Below are 13,041 nucleotides of genomic sequence, written 5' to 3'. Positions count from 1 at the left end.
CGTCATCACTGCTAGTGTCGGAGTCTATCATTCCATCCTCGATGTCAATGGCTACGGCATGAGCAGCACTAAAGGTTTCAAAGCTACTTATCTTTTTCATGTCCTTTCGAATTTTCTTTCTTAGACCTGCTATGAACCATGCTGTGAGGTACTTTGCATCTTGGCATGGGTCACATTTGGCAATCAATCTCTTCATCTTTCCTAGGTATGTGTGTACATCTTCCCTCTAGCCTTGTTCGATCTTGCTGAGTTGGAGAGTGGGATCATCTTGTAGCCTCTCCGTTTGAAAGCGTCGTTTGAATTCAGTTTGAAGTAGGTCCCATGTGGCACGTTCTTCGATGAGAAGGTCTAGGTACCATTCAGACGCTTCATCAGTTAAGGCCATTGGAAACCAAGCCACCTTCGTATCATGGGATTGATCACCACCTGCTCGACATGTGGCATCAAAATGCTGGAGGAAGCGGGGGCTGGGCCTCCCTTACCAGTATATTTGGGAAGTTCCAGTTTTCCCAAGGAGCGTCGGCCTTGATTTTTGTTATTGTCAGCCTCTATATCAAGCTCGATATCCCCACGATGGTCATGACAACATCCAGCCATGTTGGGGTGTGGAGGAGTTAAAGGGAGTGGTTGAATCTCAAGGGGGGATTTGGGGTAGAGGATTAGTGGAGGAAGTTGTTGCAGCGGAGCTATATGCAGATGTGGCGAGCGTTGGAGTCGAAGGCATTGGCCAAAATGTAGCTGCATGCAGATTGTGCATGATTTGACAAGGGTGTCGCTGCCCTAAGTGCGGGTGTGGATGTAGCTATGTTAGGAGAGTTAGAGTGGTGTTTGTATGTGTAGGGACCGTCGTGTTAATAAGGTGCCTAAGATTGTCCTACGTGTGTAGGAAAATGTGTCAGTGCAGACGGATCGCTAATCGGAGGTTACGGCATGAAGATATGATTGAATTTGTGCGAAACGGGGCCCACACGGGGGCACGAATGAACGAGTGCTAGGGATGCCGAAATGGTTTGCAATGGGCTGGAAAAATACTTCGTAATGTGGTATTTCTGTGTGTAAAATCTGGGTTCAAACAGGGTTCAGTTTGGGTCTTAAATGGATGAGTTATGAGGGGTTAATGTAGGGGTAAAATTGACCTTCTTGTGGGGGGGGTGGGGGCCCAAGGGCAGTGTCATTGGACTTGAAGTCCAATTGAGGGGTTGGAACCAAGTTAATCTAGTTAGGTTAAGTAACCTAGTTGTCTAGTTAGATGCTAATCAGTTAGTATAACCTAGCCTAGTGATGGTTAGACTATAGTTCAACTAACCTAGTTAGAGTAACTAAGTAACAGTTATACTAACTGAGCTAAGGTTAAACTAACCTAATGTAGGTTAATACTAACCTAACTGAATGCATTAACTACAGTTAATGACTAACTGAAGGTTAGTTATCTAACTTAAGGTAAACTCGGCCTAGGTTAGACTAACCGAACCTAATGTGTCTAACCTAACGTAGGTTAGTCTAAGCCTAGGGTTAGGTTAGGGTTTTTTTTTTTTTTTGGTGGCTGTGGGAGGGGCTTCCCGATGGCGGCACCCCGGGGGGGGGGGGGGGTGTTTACACAGGGGGGTTGCGCAGGGGGGGTTTGGCATAGGGGGGTGGCGCGGAGGTGAGGGGAGAGGGAGGCGAGGTGGGGCGGGGGGTGATGGGAGAGGGGGCGAGGGGTGAGGGGGTGCGGGGCAGGGGAGGTAGGGGGGTGAGGCAGGGGAGGTGGGGGGCAGGGCTACATGGAGGGGGTGGGGCGGGCGGGCGGTGGCAGGGGTGAGAGGGGAGGGTGAGAGGATGGTGTGGGGGAGAGGGGGTTCGAGGTGGGCTAGTGGTGGTGCCGTGCCATGGGCGGGCGGTCGATGACATTGCGTCGCAAGCGGGCAGGCAGGTAGTGGCGTCACGCCATGGGCGAAGGGGTGCGAGCACCGAGGCAGAGGGCACCGCCGATGCGCCACCGCAGGCGGCGCTGCAAGCCTCGCCACAGCCACCCTATGTAGCAAAGGCCTTAAGGCCCTTACGTAGGTATTAGGTTATAGGGTAGGGGGTTGGGTTGTTGAGCGGCCAGCGAGGTGGGTGGATAGAGAGAGAGAGGATGAGAGAGAGAGAGAGAGAGAGAGAGAGAGAGAGAGAGAGAGAGTGCGAGGGAGAGAGAGAGTGTGAGGGAGAGAAAGGGGGAGGGATAGAAAGAGAGAGGAGAGAGAAAAAAGAGAGAGAAAGTGAGAGAGAGAGAGAGAGAGGGGGAGAGAAAGAGAATGAGAGAGAGAGATAGTGTAAGAGAGAGAGAGAGAGAGAAAGTGAGAGAGAGTATGTTAGAGAGAGAGGGGGTATGGGGAAGAGAGAGAGAGAGAGAGAGAGAGAGAGGGGGGGAGGCGGAGAGAGGAGAGAGAAAAGAGAGGGAGGGAGAGGGGGGAGGGGGAGATGGAGAGGGGAGGGGGAGGGAGGAGGTGGAGATGGAGGGGGAAGGGGGAGGGGGTGGTGGAGATGGAGGGGGAGGGGAGAGGGGAGGTGGAGATGGAGGGGGAGGGGGAGGGGGGAGGGGGAGATGGAGGGGGAGGGGGGAGGGGGTGGTGGATATGGAGGGGGAGGGGGTGGTGGAGATGGAGGGGGGAGGGGGAGGGGGTGGTGGAGATGGAGATGGAGGGGGGAGGGGGAGGGGGAGGTGGAGATGGAGGGGGAGGGGGGAGGGGGTGGTGGAGATGGAGGGGAGGGGGGAGGGGGAGGGGGTGGTGGAGATGGAGGGGGAGGGGGCAGGGGGAGATGGAGGGGGGAGGGGGAGGGGAGGTGGAGATGAAGGGGGAGGGGGATGGGGGATGTGGAGATGGAGGGGGGAGGGGGAGGGGGAGGGGTGGTGGGGAATGGAAGGTGGAGGGGGGTGGGGGAGGAGGTGGTGGAGATGGAGGGGAGGGGAAGATGGGGGAAGGGGGAGGGGTGAGCCAGAAGACCCCACGTCCCATGAGAGCAACCTCCTCAATGTGGCTGTCTCCAAGAATCAGGGTGGCCTGCAGCCAATCCCTAATGTCCGAATGCGAAAGGAGAATGACCGATGACTCGCCCATAAACGGAGGAATGAGCGAAGTCGTTGGCCACCTGCTTCACCAATGATACCTGGTGCTCATTCAGTTTGACGCGATAGGCTGGAGGAGGGGGGGGACCGAATGGACTCCCGATTCCGGGCTTAATGCCGCCATACCGCACTGAAAACTACGCGTGCTCCACGAGAAGGAAGAAGGGAGAAGCGGAACCTAACACTCCGGTAGGCAGGCAGGGCAGGCTGCACCAAGCGAGAGGAACCACGGAGGGGTGGGAGAAGGAGGTGAGGAAGGGCTGAGGGGCGGCGAGGAGAAGCGTCGCGAGGGGGGGGCTGTTGTCGGGGGGAGAGGCACGCGACAGTCAGCAGCGAAGGAAGGAGCAAGGGGCGGCAAAGGCGGAGGAGGAGAGGAAGGCGGCAATGGCGGAGGAGGGAGGCGGGGGGGAAGATGCTGGCGGGGAGGGAGCCGCGACCAGCAACAGAAGGAGAAGGAGGAGATGGTGACGAGGCGGAGGAGGGGAGAGAGAGGCGGGAGGGAGGGGTTCGCGATGCAGGGAGGTAGACGGGGAGGAGCAGCAGGAGTAGCTGCGCAGGAGCAAAAAAAAAAAAAAAATGCTAGTACCTTTGTTACCTAAATATAACTATATGTACTTTTATTTTTGTAGGTACCTCTGCCTATATGTACCTTTATTACCTAAACTTACCCATATGTACTTTCACTTATATGTATCTTTATCTTTATATATCTTTATCTATACATATAGCTTTATCTTTATGTACCTTTCTCTAAATATACTTTCACTTATATGTATGTATATATTAAAAAATTCTCTATGCAAATGGTATTTAGAGCTCATGAACATGATGGAAGAGTCTGTCTTTGGGGATGCTTTTGAAGGCTTTGTAGAGATCCACAAGAAGGCAGCAATAAAGTCTGCTCTTCCATGCCTTTCCCCATTGATCAAGCGTAGAGAAGCCCAAAGATATGGTCTATGGTAGAGAATGTTTATCTCTAAAACTACATGCATATATACTAACGTATATAGAGATAACCAAATATGCATGACTCAAATATGTATTGATTCAAATATACATATATATAAATAATAGGAATATATTCATTCAAATATGCATATATACCCAAATATATAAACACCCAAACATGCATGAACTCAAATATACATATTCAAATTATATATAAATTTTCAACCATATTGAGTCATGCATATTTGGATGCTTCATCCACTACTCTTTCTCCCCCACAAGTCAAGAGGTAGTAGTCATGAGAAACCAAATTTTTCTCTCTTGTGGTGCTTCATCCGCTACATGCAACCTTGTAAAATAATACATGATTATATACATGTATAATTGCATATGCATGTATAGCAGCTAGAAGAACTCTTACCTATCCACATTTGCATAAAGTAATACTTTTCTTGACCACTTGAATATAAACAACTAAGTAATATTATGCATAAATTCTCAGATACCTTGCACTTACACAGTTACACATACTTCCACAAGACACACCTTGCACTTACACTCGCACATGCACATACCATTAAGGCTGGTCTAATTATGCATGGATGTTGTTCAGGGAAAGAGAGCATATCGCAGGAGCTTGTGACTAGCAAGCTCAAAGAATCTCTCGTAATGCACATACCATTAAGGCTGTTCTAATCTATATTGCGACACACACACACACACACATTCATATAAAGTTGGTCTTACGATACTTAAAACTAAAAATCAAACTAGAAAATAAGATGAAGCAATAGTTCTGCCACTCAAGACTTTTAATTAACTAGGCACAGGCTCGTGAGACAACTGTAACGGCCAACTGAACATACATCTTGAATTGAACATGACCTGCATCTTGAATATGCATCATATAAAAAAAACATACACATTCTTCTCCATCTTCTCATCATATAAAAGTGTCATTACATAGAACATTACAGACACTATTATTTGATAATAAAAAGTACATTCAAAAGATGATACAAGATAAACATATCTCTAAATTGTACTCTCTCAAGTGTATTCTTAATTGTATTATGTGTGTTCTACATACAAGCGCAACCCTTATATACATTATGAGGGCTAACGACAATGGATATCCTTCGATGCCTACATCAGAAAAACACAAAACCATAGCATGTAGAGCACGAGAGACTTGCCTATGCGAGAGGACTATGGTTGAGTTTCTCTGTAGAGAGAAGGCTGAGCAGCAGAATCGTGATGGTCTTCTGCAGAGCAGAAGCAAAGGTTGAACAAGCAAATCTGACATATATTGAATCCCACTTAAATATTTCTTCAATCATCCTAGAAGCATCATAGGGACAGGAACAACCGGAGGGACCAAAGAAACGGGAACAGCTACTACCAACTCATCAGCCAATATGTTTCCAAAGGGTCGAAAACTAAGTGACAGGGGTTTAGTAGAATCTTCTGGAATATTGATAGGGAGCAGTACCGGGGTTGGTTGGATGTCTTTACCAGAATAACTAAGACCCACATAGAAATATGCTACTGATGTAAGCAAAGCTGGTGCAACAGTAGGTGCAGCTAACTCTCCGTGAGGTAATTGAATGATTCGCCGAGGAGACGGAGCACCTGACCAATTGGAAACGAAAATGAATGAAAACATAGTTCCAATAAATGGAACCCGGGGACGATACTCTTCTTCCCCCATCTAGGTTCTCGTCAAATCCCTAATAGATTCAAGAACATACTCAATAAGGTTTTGACTGCCAGTCGGGATAGTTTGTGAGTTGCGGGTAGCTACAGCAGATAACCCCAACAATATGGCAATTACTACCCAGGAAGTTACGAGAACTTGTGCATGAACTTGGAAATTTCCTATTTGCCAATAGAGATGTTAACCTACCTCCATGCTCGATACTTGATGTAGATCATCAATCCCATCAATGGGCAATTGTTTTATATCTGTGTCACCCCTCCCCCTTCATAAATTGACTAAGAAAACAAAAAAAATGAAAATTATGTGGAAAATAATTTGTGTGAAATGATTGAATTTATAGACATCTCAAGCATTGGATATTACGGGAATCGTTCCTGAAGTGGAATTATACCATACTTGTGCCTATTATATAACTCCCCGTTTACTTCATCCTATTCGGAATGATTGGAATAGTCACCAGTTTCACTATCGATCAATCTCGAGACCTTCGAGTTTGAACGACCTTTATGAATGGCTAATGTTAATTTGTCTGGATGGGGGATCTTGCATCATCATTACCAGGAATTGGAATATCCGTGAGATCTGGATCACAATCCGTATCAACGACACAGATTGTGGGAATCCCCAAGGTGGTACATTCCCTAATAGCAGTAGATTGTTCATGCTGATCAGTAATTATCACCGATGGAAACCGACTTGCGATGGAAGGTAAGGGTTAGCGTAGCATGGCGAGTTTAGCACATGGAGGACTGTACACATTTAGGCTGCTTACATACACAAATGTCCGACCCATGTCCGAAAGTATCATGCACCTATGAATAGAAATAGTTCACTAACACCTAAGAATAGCACCTATTAACTAATCTACCAAGGTTTTTGTTGTTATGTTTATGCAATATATCAATGTTGAAATCTAAGGGTTGCAAAGATTAACATCCTTTGGTTCAGCTCCAAGAGATCTCGGGTAACTCTGAATTTGAAAATATTGAAGTTTACCACCTATCAAACAGTTCATGCAACTGGTTGTAAAGTTAGTACACAAGTGTTTAATAAGCATGATCTTCTCCGATTCCTTGGAAAGATCAATGGTCATGACGTGACTGTGCTTTTGGATAATGGGAGTGCTCACAATTTTGTGGATGCAAAATTGGTTCAGATGTTGGGGCTACTGACACGCTCATGTGACCATGAGTATCGCGTGAGGATGGCTCGTGGCAAGTGGCGAGGACACGGATGTGTCGAATTAGATGGTTCCTGGCCTTGAGCTGGAGTTAGCGGATTTACAGGGAGACTCTTGATTTTCATATCATGCATCTCAACCGCGCGGATGTTATCTTAGCAGTTTCTTGGTTTTATGATAAACAAGACTCATTGTATATAGACTATGTACATCACTCCTTGGTGTTTGTTAAAGACAATTATTTGCATGTAGCGGTGTCACTTTGTAAAAATGTTTCTGTAAATAATGGATTTGCTATTCCTGTTGTTTCCGCTCTTGAAATATTTAAAGATATTAAATCTCTTGATGTTGATTTATATCGTTGTCTTCTGTCTATTTTAGATGATTCTATTGTTTTTGGCACTATGGTTACTGAATTCCGGCAGAGTGTTTGCTTGTCTTCGATAGAATTACACGATTCGGATGAATTTGTGTTACTCCAAGAAATCATGACTGATTTCAAGGATGTTTTTCCTAATGACTTACCTCCGGGTTTGCCACCATTGAGGGGTGTGGACCACGCCATTGAAGTGGTTGTGACCTTATACCCAAAGAGTTGTGTAGGAAGTTGGATGACAAAGCCACTAAATGCATTTTTGTGGGGTACAGTCATGGGAGCAAAGGCTACAGATTGTATAACCCCAATTCAAAGAAGATTATAATCAGCCCGGGATGTTGTTTTTGATGAAAAATTAGAATTTCCCTTGGCTGGTTATGACATTTATTAGGCTGCAAATGATGTTTTTGAATCAGCAAGGAAAAACTCTAAAAACAATTCGAAAACCCTAAAATGCAGATGAAAACCCTAGAACAGAGAGATATGATATATATATTAACGTCTTCAAAAGGCCAAAATGACCTATGAGACCAAAAGATTACAAATGTGGTGGATCTGATACAAAGTCTGTAAAAGCTGAAAGCTAAAAGAACTAAAAATCTAACTAAAAAACTGAACTGAAAAAGGTAGTAGGGGAGGTCCTAATGTGTAGTATCTAGGAGAGGAGAAGAGTAGTATCTGGGAGAGGAGAAGAGGATACATCCAAGAGCTCTCTAGACACCATATGCATCAATTATCCAAAGATCGCTCTCATCGGCTGATGGCGGATAGGATCAATGTCCTCCATGGTGAGAACTCTGGCTGGACGACTCCCATGCCGTGCTGGTATGGTGTGGATCCTCTGTCGTAGTCTCCGACGGTGTCGAGATGGGCCCCTCATCCTAGGGCGGCGAGACCGTCCCAACTCCACCGCTCGATCATCTAGTCGAGGTATATTGTGGAGCCTGCTGATCTGACTCTTCAATCTGTGGTGGCTGAAAGTAGTCTGTAATGTGCCTCTGGTGCTGTGTCTCCCTCTCTGAGCCCCTCCTCAAGAGATCCTCTCTGTGTCTACACAACTCCAATAAGTAGAGTGTCCGAGACATCTCTGATCCTGGTATCTCATGACCCTAGAAAGCGGTCCAAAGCCCTCTCTGAATAGGCAATGAAAACGACCCCGTATCTCATAGTATACTGGGCAGTGACAAATGTAATGTAACTCTGTCTCTGGCTCTATATGGCACAACTGACAAATCCTGGCCTCAGCTGGTACACCTCTAAATGTGCCTGTCTCAATCTCTAACTGGTGTGAGGATGTGCGTATCTGACCAAGAGCACACCGTATCCCATGAGAGAGATGAGTATCCATATAGCTGGGTCTAATCACAAAGCCGTCCTCTGTAAGCTGGAGAAGATGCTCTCTATAGAAAGCCATCTTCGTACCAAGCTCATGTGCCGGTTGTATCCATGTCCTCTTGGTATCCAACTGAGTCAAGTCCTGCCTGATAAGCTCAGTAATGTCTGCTCGGGTGAAAGAGATGGAGGGTGCATCTAGGGAGTACTGAAAAGGAGGTAGTCTGTCCATACTAAAGCCATGCAGCTCAAACCAAGATGTCATCTGTGCATACCAGCATGATCTATCTCCCTGTGATGCCAACTGTCGTGAAGACTCTAGGGCTAAATGAGCATATCTGTCTCTAGGGAGAGCCCAGGTGCGATGCATGAAAGAGACTGATCGAGTGAGTGCCTCCACCACCAATGGAGGGGCAGCGAGCTCTGCACGAATAATCTCATGTGGGATGGAGGCCTTGGCCCTAATCATCCGGGAAATCATAGAAACCAAGGGCCTCTCCATACATCGCCATCCATCAGTGCTACCAACTCTGCTATGATGAGAGAGAGAGATAACAGAATATGAAGGAAGACTATCTTTACTGTATAGATGGCTAGCAAAGAGTGGCAAAGCCACAGCCGGAGATGGGACTGGAGTAGTATGAGGCAAGCTCTCAAGAGAGGGGAGGGATGATCTAATAATCACACACCAAAATGGAAAGGGAAGCCCCTCTTATATAGGGGCTGGAGGGGGGCTGGTCGGCCAGCCCTGCTGGTCGGGTTTTTCCAAGCAGTAGTGCATGAAGATTCTTGCATATTTCTATGCATATTTGTATATTAGATACACACACATTAATTGCACATATGAGATGCATATTAGATGCACATGCATCTAACATCAATATTGAAACATGTTAATGCATCTAAGGCTGCATGCTATCTATTGCCAATGCTTTATGCATATAAACCAAGCTCTTTATCAGAGAAATGGTCATGGTGGAGAACTATAAATCATACGCTAGTGAGCAGCACGTTGGCCCCTTCCGCAAGAGCTCTTTTGCAATTATTGGGCAGTGGCAAAAGCAACCTGATTGATGATATGTTGTTTGTCTTGGCAAGTGTGCAAAACCAATGCGCTTGAACAAAGTAGTAGATCTGATTCACAATTCAAGCAATCATCAAAATCTAGATAAGGTTCAAGTCTTAATACATTTTTAAGAAATAATTGACTTGGATGATGGTAATTTTGAGCCTATAACAAGCTTATATTTCACTTTAACTAGGGTTTCCTTTAAGGATAGCTCCTCTAAGTATTACCTTGATGATTGGGCCAATAACTTTACAAAGGTCACTAAGAAATTGAGAGCCAAAGGTGTAGACTTGGATAACAATTGATTCTTGATTATACAAGGTGAGGTTGATTTTGCCTCTAAAGATAGCTCCTCTAAGTATTACTCTGATGATTAGGCCAACTACTTGTCCAAGTTAGATGAATAAGCATTGTGTTTTTTAGTATATGGAAACTTTGGAGATAGATAAAGAGTTTTTTTGTAGGTATCACAATGAATGAGTATGTACTTTTTGAATATTATAGTCAATGAATATGTACTTTTTGAATATATATGCTTGGTCTTTAAAATTTAATATGTATTCAAATATACACTTCACTTATAATAAGCAAATTTATCTTCTGCTAAACATAATATGCATGTTAAGTTAACAAATATACAACTTACACATAATATGCAAACAAGATGCATTTTATGTTAACAAATATACATATATATGCATAATTGTTTATATACCCCACCCTTGTCACAAAGGCAGCAACCCAGCGAGCACTTGTCGCGCCTACATTTGAAAACAATGAAAGAGCTTTATATATCCCACCCTTGTCACAAAGGCAGTAGCCCAGCAAGCACTTGTCGTGCCTACATTTGAACATGCATCTCTGTGGATGCATACCGCCTGTTAGAGCTCATCTGGTGATGTATTGGACATGGATGGTGTCCTTTGAGATCATAGTGGGACTAGGCATCTTGTTTGCCATAGTGGGGTTTGTGGGAGATTCTGGAATGTCAGAATTGAGTTTGATGGTCCCTCTCTCTCTCTATCACACACACACACACACACATGCTTTTTTTTGTGTTAGAATTAACATATAAGACATAGTAGTCTGTAACTTGTACCTTGTAACTTGAAGCAACAGTTTCCTATTCCTCGATATCCTGGATAGATTGGATGGATCAGCATGTTTCAGCCGTATCAACTTCTTGAAGAGTGGCTACCATATCAAGTCAGGGAGGATGTGCATAAGACCGCATTTCGCACATCATTTCGTTTGTATGAGTATCTAGTTATGCCTTTCGGTCTTACAAATGCCCCTGCCACTTTCAATCGCATGATGGACAGGATTTTCATCATCGCTCGTTCATCACAGGAGTCTTCTTTGATGATATCTTGGTTTATTCCAAGAATGAAGAGGAGCACAAAGTACACTTGGCCATAGTCTTTGAGGAGCTTCGTAAGCATAAGCTCCACATCAATCCTAAGAAGAGTGAATTCTTCCTTTCGGAAATACACTATCTTGGGCATATTGTTTCCAAGGATGGTATCCGTGAGGCTATCAAGAATTGGCCCCGTGCATGAGGTTCGTAGTTTTCTTGGATTATGTTCATATTATAGAAGGTTCATTTGGCATTTTGCTTTGATTGCTGCCCCTCTTCATGAATTAACAAAGAAGAAGGTTCCATTCAAGTGGACGGATCTGGAAAGGAAAGCTTTCTTTGCACTAAAGGATGCAATCATTTGTGGGCCCATACTTATTATTCCTGACTTGCATAAACCATTCTTTGTGGAATGTGATGCTTCTGGAGATTGTTTGGGCGCTGTTCTCAATCAAGAAGGACACCCAGTTGCATTTGAAAGCCGCCGTTTGCGTGATACGGAACTCTCATTGGGCATTTATGAAAAGGAGTTATTGGCAGTGATTCATGCACTAACTATTTGGAAGCATTATCTTCTTGGTGCTAAATTTATGGTGAAAACTGATAATCAAAGCTTGAGGTATTTTCTTACACAAACCAAGCTTTCGGAGAAGCATATGGAGAAGCATATGAGGATGGCAAATTTTCTCTCTATGTTTCATTTTCAGATTGTACATACACCAGGAAAGAAGAACGTTGTGGCCGATGCATTGTCCCGAAGGCCATATGTGGCTTCTATTACTATTGCCTCACATGAAGATCTATCTACATGGCATACCCCTGCTGCCCTCCCAGCCTCAATCTCGAGGGTATGTGAGGATACACGAAGCTGACCAATAGCAACCTGCATGGCATGTGACATAAAAATATCCATGTATCTTGGTCTCTGTATGAAGCTATCATCTGTGAGCCGTAGGAAATGGTTTTGGTAGTACTGCATCATGGTGGGCAAAGCTGGTACAATCCATGTGTCTCTGACGTGTGCCTGAATGAGATCACGTCTCAGTACTCGGTCTCGGTCAATCCGGGATAATCTGTAGTATGGGGAGTCGGGGTCGTACTGGGATGGAGGGAGCCGATCCATCTCTACCCCGTGGGTTGTAAACCAGGTGCACACTGTAGCGTACCAAGAGGGATGAGTGCCACATGAGGCAATCCTCTGTGAGGACTCTAGAGCTAACCGAGGGAGACGGTCTGGGGCCATAGCTCTCACCCGCTGAATGAAAGTAATGGTCTGGAACAAGGCTTCCACGACCATGGGGGATGCGCCAAACTCGGCTCGTATGATTGGATGTGGGACTGATGGTTTGCTGCGGATCATCCGTGATAGCATCAGGATCAAGGGTCTCTCGGTCCTCTGCCAGTCTGCTGATGGGGGCCCAAACCGGGGCGGCATACATCATCGCTGGAGTGACCATGGTATCAAAAAGCCGTCCCTTCGTGCGGGGTTCCTGAAAGTGTGCCTGATGGCACTGTCGCTCCAAGAGAGCTAGTGAGGCATATCCCCGAGTCAATCTATCATGTGCAGCCTGTTGCATAGAGAAGCGACCTCCAGTGCTAGAGAAAGTGATCCCTAGGTATACATATGACACATCACCTCCACCTGGCTGCCGCGGTATGTGATCACTGTATCCCTCATGACCCTCCTAGATGTGTGAAAAATCATCACCTTGGTTTTCCCAAGGGTCCCTTTAAAAAAAGCGAGCAAACGAATTACAAATTCTTTTTTTTTTAAATTGCTACGTGGAAAAACGTGAGGGCTTGCTTTTTTTTTTTTGCTCTTACGCTACCATCCTTAAATATTTTCCCAAAACAAAAAGTGAAAAGTTTACTTTCCTCAAAAAATTACTTTACCGAGGTTCCTGCTCCTTGGAAAGCGACTGGCTGCCATGTCTTCAAGAGCTTTCCTCCTTCGCGCCTTCGCTCTGGAAA

The 13,041-nt window shown here is 45.3% G+C and overlaps 1 pseudogene; it reads right to left on the bottom strand.

Moving 5' to 3' along the window:
* Window positions 1-8,045: 8,045 nt before the first annotated feature.
* On the bottom strand, window positions 8,046-12,695 carry LOC147886063 (uncharacterized; annotated as a pseudogene).
* Window positions 12,696-13,041: the final 346 nt, after the last annotated feature.

The sequence above is a fragment of the Dipteris shenzhenensis genome, chromosome 25, assembly GCF_047967505.1.
Source record: "Dipteris shenzhenensis isolate YYH24624 ecotype China chromosome 25, Dip_SZ_1.0, whole genome shotgun sequence".
Lineage (NCBI taxonomy): Eukaryota > Viridiplantae > Streptophyta > Polypodiopsida > Gleicheniales > Dipteridaceae > Dipteris > Dipteris shenzhenensis.
The sequence above is the reverse complement of the archived record's forward strand: the minus strand, read 5'-3'. Positions and strand labels throughout refer to the sequence as shown.